Source organism: Protopterus annectens, chromosome 10.part0 (assembly GCF_019279795.1).
Source record: "Protopterus annectens isolate FY-2018-M chromosome 10.part0, PAN1.0, whole genome shotgun sequence".
Taxonomy (NCBI): Eukaryota; Metazoa; Chordata; order Ceratodontiformes; family Protopteridae; genus Protopterus; species Protopterus annectens.
Window position 1 is genome coordinate 1,288,430,458 of NC_056744.1, and position 12,500 is coordinate 1,288,442,957.

Below are 12,500 nucleotides of genomic sequence, written 5' to 3' on the forward strand. Positions count from 1 at the left end.
TTTGTTTGCACTGTTTTTTTTAAGGCATGCAGCGTCAGCTCCCCTGCTACTTTATAATTGCCCAGCTTCCCTTACCCTCTGCTGGGATTCTAAATTCAAGGAAGCCAGAGGGAGGCAAGGGAAGACGAGTTTGTACCTAGTTACAGTTAGAAATGTGTATGCCCTGTTAGAGTCCCTGGTGGATTCCTCCTTCCAGTCTCCTTATCTCCTCCTTCCCCTGTGTGTGTCGGTGGGTTGTGCAGGTGAGTTTACATATTTTGTATATTGTATTGTATGTGTTGTTTATTGTACATTTTTTGTGCAGGTTGTTTCTTGCAGGAAAAGACTGATTTTATATGTATGCGTGTATACATATATATATATATATATATATGTGTGTGTGTGTGTGTATATATATAATATATATATATATATATATGTGTATGTGTGTGTGTGTATGTGTTCACTTCTGAGTCTCGAAATACACACACACATATATATATATATGTGTGTATGTATGTGTGTGTTTGTGTGTGTGTGCGTGTGTGTGTGCGTGTGTGTGTGCATGTGTGTGCGTGTGTGTGTGTGTGTGTGTGTGTGTGTGTGTGTGTTCACTTCTGAATCTCGAAATACTGAAATATCAAATTTCATTATCTCGTGACCAGAAGCACGAAACTCCACAATCACGAAAACCCAAAATACCGATACTCAAAACACCAAAACCTCCCCCAAAAGAAAAAAACCCACACTACTCTACATTTAAGCAGGGGGGGGGGGGGTAAGAAATACTTCATATTCGACATTTTTCAGATTCGACAAAGTGCAGTTTCAGCAAACTGAACTTTCGTTCTTCTGGTCTCGAGATACTGAAATTTGATATTTCAGTATTTCGAGTTTCAGATGTGAATCCATACATATATATATATATATATATATATATATATATATATATATATATATAAAATATAAAACGTATATATGTATGTATTTATTCAAAAACAGAGATGTACTTAACTGGGCAATGCACAACTACAGATATTTATTTTTATTTATTTATCCTTTGTTGACATCTACTTGGCTTTGACCTTTAACCTGTCCTTTACATTATAATGTGCTAAAGTTAAGTACTCTGTTGGTCTAGTGCTGTTTTAATAGGTTGCATTTAAAACTAGCTTCTCCTGTTGAGAGAATGGATATTGCTACTCTTGAATAAATTTGCTTTTGGCTAGAGGAGCAGTGTGTTTAGTGTGTTTTTTTTAATTGACTAGTGAGCTGTAGTTTGTTTTCGGATGCAGATGCTGTACTTAGTTGGGCTATGACTATGAAAGTATGCTTGGAAATATCTATTTGGCTGAGCTGTGACTATGAAAATATTCTTAAGAATATTTCTTCAGCTGGCCTGTGACTATGAGATTATGCTTGAAAATAGCTATTTGTTTGGGCTGTATCGATGAGAGTATGCTTGAGAACATCCGCTCAGCTTTGACTTCTGACCTGATCCACACTATATTCAAGAAGTGTGGGACAATGAGTCGGGTCGTCGTGCACTATTACAAACTATTTTTGACAGATCAAAGTGTTTGGCTCCTTCTGGTTTTGTAAAGTAATCTACTATAAGAGGTGATGTAATTTCTGACATGATCAATAACTGCTTAACAGTCTTTTGTAGTGTAAAACTGTGCTCATCTGTGTACTGTTGCAGACTATTTTGCATAACGGAGCACGATTATGGACAGCTGCATAGTGTTGAGTGCAGTTGCCCTTAGCACTATGTATCTGGTGCAGCATTCTGCTGTTGCTATAGGCAAACCGTAACTGTCCCATTAAATTTACTTGTCTGCTGTTGTCAGAAGCATCATCATGGTGGGACAAAAGGAGCAGCCGTACTGTGCATGGTGTTAGGGGATGATGTAAGCAAGATCCATTTTTGTTATTTTTTTTTTAAATCTTTACTCCATACATAAACATGAGGATAAGCAGTGTAACATAAGGACATTAGGACCTGATGGTTCGCCTTAGGAAGCAAGGAGCACAAAATCAGAGAACAGCCCTTTCTTTTTGCTCTGTTGTAGAGTGTGAGGGTGTTGGGACCTGGCACTCTCCCTTATGAGAGAGGGAAGGAGTACCAGATTGGAGAACTGATCTTTGTTTTTTTTGTGCATTTAAGCATAAGATGATGGTTACCAGAAGGAGGAGTGATGTGAAATGAGCCAGGTACAGCTCTGAATGTTGTGGCATTTGAGCCAAATTGCTAGTCACTGATGCATTATCCAGCCGGCTGCTGATAACATTGCTGATTGCATTGTAGTTGAAATGCTGTGCTATTTTGGTAACCAAACCTGATTTTTAGTTATTATATCACATTTACAAATTGTGATACTGCTAGTATTATGCTGTATTTTAAACTGCTGTTCCTGCTGATTCACAGTGTCTTAAACCCTCTGCTGTATTTGTCACTCTGCTGTGATTGACTTACTGTGATATGAACATATGTTGATTGTTTGGCTGTTATACTACATATAAACAGTTTGCTGCTGTTGTTGTCACTCTGTGATTGTAATTTCACTACTGCTTCTTTACTACTCATTATGTTGCAGCTCTCTTGTTGTGTAAGCTGGACCAGACTTTGAAATGTGAAAACCGAGTCTTTCTTCAAATTTTTCTGGGTATGTAAATTAAAATTGGTCCCTCTAAGCCCCACTTTTCAGCACTTGTGTACCTACTGTTGTGTAAACAGTATCAGATTGTCAGACTCACAATTGCATTTGGTAAAACATGTCTAATTTGGCTTCACCCTACTTCACTTTTACCTCCCCACCTCATTTTTTTTATCTCTATTGTACTATCTTACTTCACTAACAAACCTTATCTCTTCTCCTAAGTAAAAAAAAAAAAAAAAAAAACTCCTCTTCAATATTACTTACCAGACACTATGAGCATTGCGGCTGTAGTTTTTCACACCATCTGCAGTTAACTTGATAGTACTGGGCAACCTGAGGCAGTGTCACAACTGCCTCTTGCTTACTGACAACCATTTGCTTCTCCAAGTAGATGAATCTGTATGTGGGCAGTGCAAGCATTTACTGTCTTTGGAAGCCTTTCATCTGAATCTATTGGCAATACCCACTGGATTGTCAGAACTGATACCCGTGACACAACCATTGCCATCTTGTCCTAAATCAGCAAATAAGCTATCTTACACTGCATTACTTAAGAAATCCCTGTTCAAATCTCAAAGGCTTCCAAGGTGTGGATTGGGTATATAGAATATTCAGTGTCACATCTACAACATCAAAACATTATTAAACAGCATTGATAGAAATAAACAATAATTCTGTGGTGGTACGGCGGTAGCATTGTTACTTCACATCAAGAGGTTCTCCCGTTTGATTCTCGGCTTGGCTTGGGAGTGCCTTCTGTGTGGAGTCTGCATGTCCTCCCCACGGTTGGGTACCATTCGAAAGACATGTGTGCGTAAATGGGCGTGCCTTCACTGAAGGTTGGGCGTCGAGCTGGCACCTCGGCATTTCGTAAAAATCTGCTGCCAATTATTAGTGGACTGGAGTTCCACTGTGGCGGCCCGTTACTGGGAAAAAGCCAAAAGACAAACAACAACAACAGGAGCAAAGGGGAGTTGCCCAGCTGCAAACCAATTTCTTTAATGTGTCAAGACCAAAATATCCATCTGGAAATGTCTTATTCATAGATGACTCCATAGTGAGACACACAGGCTCACCATTCACCAGTCTTAGCTAAGAGTGGCTGCCAGGATCTTCACTGAGATTCGCCTCCTTAGATAATAAAAAAAGGAGGTATGGTTATAGTTTGCATCTGATGTTGGTTTGAAACTAGTCTTGAGCAGCATCCTACTTGAATAATGCCACAATACAAACAAAAATGAATTGGCTTTAACTATTGGCTTAGTTATTGGTGTCTTTTTAAGGTGGTCCAATATACATCGGCCTGGGATGTGATGACTGACAGCCCTACCTACTTTATTAGAGGTGGCCTGTACCTCTCTCCTCATGGCTCTCATATATTGGTCAGAACATTTCCCTCCCCACACTGCCTTTTTAAGCAAGGTCAGTCTCCTCAAACTACCAACATTGTCAGACAAAACGAGGACTAAATAAAGCTAGCACTGCTGAGTGTTAGAAGCCTGAATAAGAAGCTGCACATGTTACAGGCCTTCCTGACCCTTGAAAATATGTTATTTGAAACATTGTTCTAGTTTAGTGACAGTAGCCTCTCAATGCTGGATTTCAATGCCAACTACCTTTTCAGACCGAAAGCTGGAAAATTACACCATAGTCAACTAATTAACCTCCTGTATGTGACCTACAGCCCATGAGACATATTTAAATAACTGGATTCGCTCTCCGTTGAATATAACATTATTCTCCTGAGGATTTCAACTATCCTTCTTATAGCTGAGAAACCTAATTTACCACAAGTAAGTATGCAGAATGCTTCCTAGATTTCATAAATGCTAGCTCCTTAAACCAACTAGCTCCCAACTAAGGGATTAAAAATATGGGATCTAGTCCTGACCAATATAATTCCACTATGCTCTTCGCCTTTAGTTGTCTCATCATTGGTCATGTCTGACCCCTGCTCAATAATATCCACTGTAAGGGTAAAACCTGATCTATGATCAAACACTTTTGACTTTAAAATCTATTTAAAGCAAGGCTGTTGCAGCTAGCAGATGACCTGATGAAATTTAAGCATTCCCTCTCCCCTTGAAGATCCCATCTCACAGATTATTATGTTCATGGACAGTTTCTACACTCACCTAATAGTTTGCTTTGCCCATCAGAGAAAAACAAAATGCTAAGTTCAGGAATAAACCCATATAGTGGAATCCTTTTATAAATGAACTACATAATAAGAGGAAGAAACTTATTTTCCGTAGGAAGAAACTTACTATACTAACCTCTAAAAGTGAACTCAGACAGGCAGACAAAGAACTTAGAAACAAAATGAAATCCTTCAAAGATAAGTTTAAAACCAAAAACAAATACTAGAACCGAAACCTGAAGCATGGTAAAATCGAAGCACCAACCAAATAAAAAACACTAGGCGTAGTCAAAATGGACAAGCTTGTAATTTTAGCGTACTTTTAAGTTTAATAACCACATTCATCAAAAAAATTGACTTCATCAGAATACATTCCAATAAAAAATCACAGTTTAAATAACACAAATCATCCAGTCATAGTGAGAATTCAATTAACATCCAATTTGCAAATACATCGGAGTAAAACACAATTGCAAATGTAACACAATTAAAAATAATTATTTGATAGCAAACCTATAATCCCTTAAAGCACTTAATATTTACAGTCTCATTTAACCCTGAGAATTGGTCAGCTGAGAGTTTTTCTGCTATTTTCTCTCCTTCATCTCTATGAAATTCTTGTAGTCCCCTCCCCTTAAATTTAAAGGAACATGTTCTAGTACGGCAAATAAAAAGTTTTTGAATTTGCTGCAACTGATGGAATGTCTGTATAAGGCATTTTTACTGCCCTTATTTTTTATAGCATATAAATGCTCTTTAATTCTTTTGCCCAAATTTCTGTAGTCATTCCAACATAAAAACTTGGGTACTCTGAGCACATTCCTATGTAAACAAAGCCCCTAGCAGAACAATTGAACCTACCTGTGTAAAGGACAACCACAATGTCTTTTTCAGAAGTATTAGAAGCAATACCCAACAATGCACAGAACTGGTACATAGCAGCAATGCGTACACTTCCCCAAAAGGAATAGCTAACATTTTAGTTGATTTACTTCTAACGTGACACCATTATCCGAACTCCCACTTTCCCCCACATACCCATGAACACCAAGGACACCCCAGAGCAAGCCCTGAAACACTTTTCAAGACCAGAAACACTAGTTGCATGGGTCCAAACAATATGACTGACTTCTTTCTGAGCATAGCCTTATAGACTGTCTACTAAAACTATTCAGTCTTAACCTTTCCATTGGACTTGCACTGGGGGTATACAGAACTCTATAGTTATTCCACTCCACAAGGGAAGATCTACCACTGACCCTGGTAATTATAGACCTTTAAGCCTAACCAGCTTGATCTGTGAAGTAATGGAGCACATCATTATAAAACATATTAACAAGAATAACAGTAGTTACAGTTTCTTGACCCAAAGCAGTCTGGGTTCATTAAAGGTCAATCATGCTTCCAAAACTTACTGGACTTATTTGAACAAGTCATTGATGCATTCAATGCAGGCATATTGGTACACTTTTCTTACCTCAACCCGGTAAAGGCCTTTGACACCATCTCACATTCTGGCATTATAAACTAATCAAGCAAAATGTAAGCCTTTATATAGCCCATTGGATTGCAGACTGGCGTACTTGGATAACTTAATCTGTAAGTGTAGGGGGCATGTTGTCATCAAAAGAGGTCATTACTTGTGGAATCTCTTAGGGTTCCGTCCTTAGGCCACTTCTGTTCATTATTTACATTTTATTTATTTATTTATTTAAATTTGTTGACCAGGAGTGTCCGACTGGACGTAGGTCCATTTTCAGCGGAGGCCCGGGGAGAAAAGCTCCACAGTAAAATAAACAGACAGTAGTTACATTGGATTACATAGCGATTAACAATTTAACATAGCAATTGCTTACAACATATTTACAGATGAAGAACATAGTACATCAGTAGACAACTAGAATCTTTATCTGTGAAGCACATAACAGACATTAACAAATGTTACAATGAGAAGTTCCAGCTGTATAATAAGTACTAGGCTTATGAGCATCTGAGCTTGCTATAATCAAGGTAGTTAGTGGTGTGGAAAGAAAGGTAGTGGTTGGATGGGGTGGATGATATTAGAGTGGGAGTTGCAAGGGCATAGCCAGCATGTTTTTAGGTGCGCTTTTAGTAAAGTTTTGAAGTGGGTGCATGATGGTACAGAGGTAATTGTGGGTGGGAGTGAGTTCCATAATTTGGCTATGGCGCAAGAGAATAGTGCTTCACCAGCAGAGTTATTGGCTTTAGTGATCTGCAAGTGATTTTTGTTGCTGGATTTAGTGGTCTGGTGGTGTGATAGGGTTGGAGTAGATTCTGGAGGGATGGGACATTTAGTGGATGGTTTACTAGTTTGTGGGTGAGTGAGAGTTGATACCACTGAAGGAGGTGAGGGAGTTCAAGCCAGCCCAGTTCAGCAAGTGAGAGACAGTGGTGACTACGGTAGGATGCCCCAGTGGCAAATTTGGCGTTTTTGTTGTAGCAGGTCTCTAGCTTGTTTAGATCACATTGCCTTAGGTTGGTATATATTGGAGAGGCATAAAGTAGGGTGGAGATAAGGTGGGAATTTGCTATCAAAATCTTTGCTGCTTTGGTGAGAAATTGCTTATTTCTGTATAACGCTCCTAGTTTTTTGTGGACTTTTTTTTATGGTCATGGATATGTGAATGTCAAATTTTAGTTTATTGTCTATTTCCACTCCTAGCAATTTGGTGTGTTCAGTTGGGTATATAGTGGTGTTTTCTTTTGCTGTGATGTTAAAGTGAGAGTTGTTTTGAGTATGTTTGGTGGGTTGGAAGATGAGTAGTTTAGTTTTGTTCGGATAACCATGTTTCAACAGAGGAAAAGGCTTCCTGTGTTACTTTTTGCAGTTTGGGTAGGGACTGGGCTGAGCAGATGATGGTCGAGTCATCTGCGTATTGTATGAGTGTGCCATGTTTGGTGGCAGAGGCTAGATTATTGGTGTAAACAGAGAAGAATAGGGGTCCAAGGATGGATCCTTGGGGAACCCCTATGGAGACAGGTAGTTGGAAAGATATGTCATTCTGCCATACAATGGATTGTTGGCGGTTAACTCTGAAACCAGTTGGTGACTGATTGTGAGAAGGATAGGTTATTGAGGACAGAGATAAGTTGTTTGTGTGGGACCATGTCAAATGCTTTAGATAGGTCTAGGAAAGTAGCAGAGGAGAGATAGCCATTGTTTTTATGCCGAAGGATAGTGTTAGTAAAGGAGAGTAAGGCAGTGGTGGTGCTATGGTTTGGTCGGAAACCATGCTGAGTACTGGAAAGGAGGTTGCTAGTAAGGAGGTAGTCTGAGACCTGAGAGTGTATGCATCTCTCTAGTATTTTGAAGAGTGGAGAGAGATTAGCTATGGGGCAGTAATTGGTTAGTTCTGCGGAGGTTCCGCCTTTGTGGAGGGGAATTATATGTGATACTTTCCACAGTGTGGGAACGTAACTTTCTGACAGAGATCGGTTAATCAAGATGGATACTGGGTAGGCCAGAGCATCAGCTGCAATTTGTAGGTATTCACTTGGGAGGTTGTCTGCTGCTAATTTGGTGGGTTTAAGTTTAGTTAAGAGTTTTTTATGTTGGAGGTAGGTACAGGAGAAAAAGAGAAGTTAGTGGGGAGATTACTAGTTGAAGGTGTGGGTTGGAGGGGAGGGGGGTTGTGTTGTTTAGCTAGTGATAGTATGGTTTGGGTGAAGTGCGTGTTGAATGAGGTAGCAATATTTTCTGAAGAGTGAGGGATGTTAGGAGGAGGGGTACTGACTTTACCTGGGTGGAGGATGGAGTTTATGGAGGACCAGAATTGTTTGGGGCTGTGTTGTGAGGAGTCTAGGGCAGACTGGTAGTATTGGAATTTGTCCTGTTTTATTAGCTTTTTGACTTTATTGCGTAGTTCTAGGAATTTCTGTCTAGCTGAGGGGTTTTGGTTTTGCGCCAGTGCTCCCAGGCTTTATCCCTGTTTTTGATTTCTGACTTAGTGGTTTTCTGTAGCCATGGGGAGGGTTGTGCTTTGGTTCTGGAAAATCTTATGGGGGCATGGTAATTAAGGATGTTCAGGAAGGTAGTATTAAAAAATTCAACTGCGTCATCTAGACTGAGGTACTTTAGAAGATGCTAGTTACATTCTTTGAGGGATGAGATGAATGTGAGTAGGTTAAAGTTTAGTTTTTTACGTATTTGACGGTAGATGACAGGTTTAGCTTGGTATAGATATTTTTTGAGTAGGAATGTTGGGGAGTGATCACTGAGGCTATCTGATAAGCAGCCTGTTATATATGACTGGGGGCTCTTACTGACTAGTATCCAATCCAGGGTAGTGTGCTTGCTGGAGTTTTTATTTATCCTGGTTGGTGACTAGACTAGTTGGGTGAAGCCATGAAGGTGTACATGATGGGTTGGATTGTTGCCAGAACAGGATTGCCAGTCAATATTGAAATCACCTAAGATGATAGTTTCTTGGGGGAGATGGTGGGTAGACCAGCTGAGGAGGTTTTCTAGTGGAGGGATGTTTTGGCCAGGTGGGAAGTAGCATCCAATTATGTTGATGGTTTTGTTTTGGTTAATTTTGAGGTTGGTATATATTATTTCTTCATTGCCTATTTGTGGAGCTGATGATTTTAAGATCTGGATGTTTAGATGCTGTTTAAATATTATAGCTACACCACCTCCTTTTTTGTTTAGCCGGTCTACTCTTAGTATGCTGTAACCTGTAGGGAGTATTTGCTCACTGGTAATGTGAGGTTTTAGCCAGGTTTCTGTCAGGATGGCTATATCTCGGGAGTACAAGTCTATGGTGGCATGGAGTTTCTGGACTTTGTTGGATATACTTCTAATATTTAGGCTTAGTAGAAGGAAGTCACTTGGCTTTCTATTGGCTGTAGTATGGGAGAAGTTGTGGTTTCTAGTCTGATTATGAGGATTGGGGTTGGAGATGGTAGGGCCAGGGTTGGGGTGGATGTCTCCACTTAGGGCTAGTTTTGATATGCATGAGATTATTAGTTTTCTCAGTTTTTGAATGTGTTTGTTTATAAGGGAAACTTTATGATTTACATCTCTGATGTCAAAGGCCTGTGACTGACCAAATATTTAAATGATTGCAAACATAGAACTGTCAAACTTTCCAGACTATTCCCAGATTTTCCAAGAGGACCTAATGTGTACAAATAAATGGTAACAGTCAAAGATATACACAAACGCTGGAGGATGAATGCACTGAAGAAGGGTTTATACCTGAAAGCTTTGCCGTGGTTTTGTGATTTTATATAAAGTGTTTATCCTCCAGCGTTTGTGTATACAAATAAATGGTGCCAGGACCAATGTCCAGAAATGTGGTATTGTGTCAGTTTAATCTTAACATGGTTATTAAGGACCAGCACACTTTCTCTGACAGTTAAGTATCCTTTGACCACCATGTATCTAGATCTCTACAGCTCCCTAATTAGATTGGTAATAGAATATAATTCCCCATTCAGTATATACTTGTCTAACTTGTTCTACGTTGATTGAACAAAAGTACAGTTATCTGAACTTCTGCGTTCCCGTTTTTCCGAAAGTGCAGTTATTCGAAACTGCACTTTCGTGAAAAACCAATGAAACCCACAAAAACCACACAAATCCAACAATAAACACATTTCTGCAGGGGAGGCAAGCCCCCCTGCACCCCCATGTGGGGGGTTGTGCCCCCACATCCCCACTACTAACATATTCCAACTTTGAGATCGGTCTTCAGTGAGAAAAGGGAATACTCCGTTATTTCCACTGTGCCGCGATCTACAGGCACAACCTTCATTCATTTTTGCTGATCCATTTTTTCATGAAAGTGCATTGTCGAATAAATGAACTTTTCCAAAAAAGGGGTCATCCAACAAAGTTTCGATGAAACGTAAATTCGTTGGGCCGAGGTACATCTGTCTAACTATAGCTGCAAAACATGCAACAGTAGTGCAATATACTGATGATATGACCCTGATTTACTCTGAAAATATTTTTCCAAACTCTGAGATCTTATACAACAATCTTTCTCCTCTATTGAAACATAGCTGAATGATTCACAACTTCTCCTACTTCACCCCCAAAAAAGCTAAATTAATACTCTTTACTCCCAAACAACTCTCAACCCAAAGGGCATCATTCATCATATCTGCCAATAATGCCATGATTAAACAGGCACATCACAAAACTACTGGTTATGATTGATGACCAATAGAAATTCGACCTCACATATCGCAAACAGTAATCACGCATAAAAAAATCCTCAAAACTAGGTTCCTTATACAGGACCAACGCCGACCTCACCCTACATCACTGATACTGCCAGCAGAAAACTCTTAGCCACCTCCTTTCTGCTGCCTTCTCTCCTTTATAGTGCCCCATATTCACTAACCTTCGTAAACCAACTTACAGTTGATCTGTAAACCAAAAATTAAAAAAAATGTCCATTTCTAAACATCAAACAAACTTAATCCCCAAATAGACATCTATGGTTTAAAGATAAATCACTGTACGCAATAACCAAATCCTGCTGTAACACAGGTGACTCACTATACTCATATCCACCCAAAACCAGTGACAATCATCTAGAGCCATTGTTTACATCGCCAGTTGACATGGTTGTTCTTTCATAAACACACACACACACACACACACACACACACACACACACACACACACACACACACACACACACACACATTTAGAGTGTCCAGTCCACCTTGGTGTGAGGCGGCAGCACTACCTGCTGCACCACTGTTCCACACAATACTCCCTGTACTCAAATAATATTGCCAAAACATCCCCCATGACTGAAAGCAATTCAAACTGTAAGCTCTTTCAAAACTCAACTAAAGATCCACCTAAAATATAAGTGGCTGTGTTCCAGAATTCCCCTATTTAAGTTTCAACTCAAAGTCCAAGAACATGATAATTTACTTCAGAATGCAGACTGCATTTTAGAGGTACCCATTCTCTGCCTTCTGTCACTAGTCCTCAATCTTGTATTTAAATGTACTTCACTACAATTTCTACACACTCTATTCCACTTTTCTTCCATTTTAATTATATTCCTCTAAGTTCTACCTCCCTGTATGTATGTGCTTGAATAAAAAAAAGAAGTAATCTCCGTGGTATCCCTGAAGTCTCAAACAACCCACTAAACAAGTATAGTGGGTCCAAAAACAAAACAATGTAAGAAACTTCTCCGTGTGGAAGATTTTCAGTCCATATATCTCTAGTTAATCACTGTATATTAATCAGATCAGACAATAGTAGTAGAAAAACTCGTCTTAAGTAAAAAAAAAAAATATATATATATATATATATAATTTGAAATATTGTACAGAATTACTAAGTATTCGAAAGTAATCCAAGCAAGGCAGGCAAACAGTCTGTTTCCAGTTGAAAATCCTTTATTAAGTACACAGACAAGCGATCCAAGTAAAACGAAAATAAAAGAGTAATAGTTTCCCCACAAGCTTTCTAAATATATATATATATATATATATATATATATATATATATATATATATATATATACTTTTAATCAGGCAAGGGAGTGGTTTATTGTGCTGTAAAACAAAGTGTTAATCATACACATGTTAAATTCACATCCCTTCCCCCATCAGTGTGACATTCGAGCTGGTCCAGACAAGTTTAAGTTCGCTAATTCTACTACTATTGTCTGATCTGATTAATATACAGTGATTAACTAGAGATATATGGACTGAAAATAATT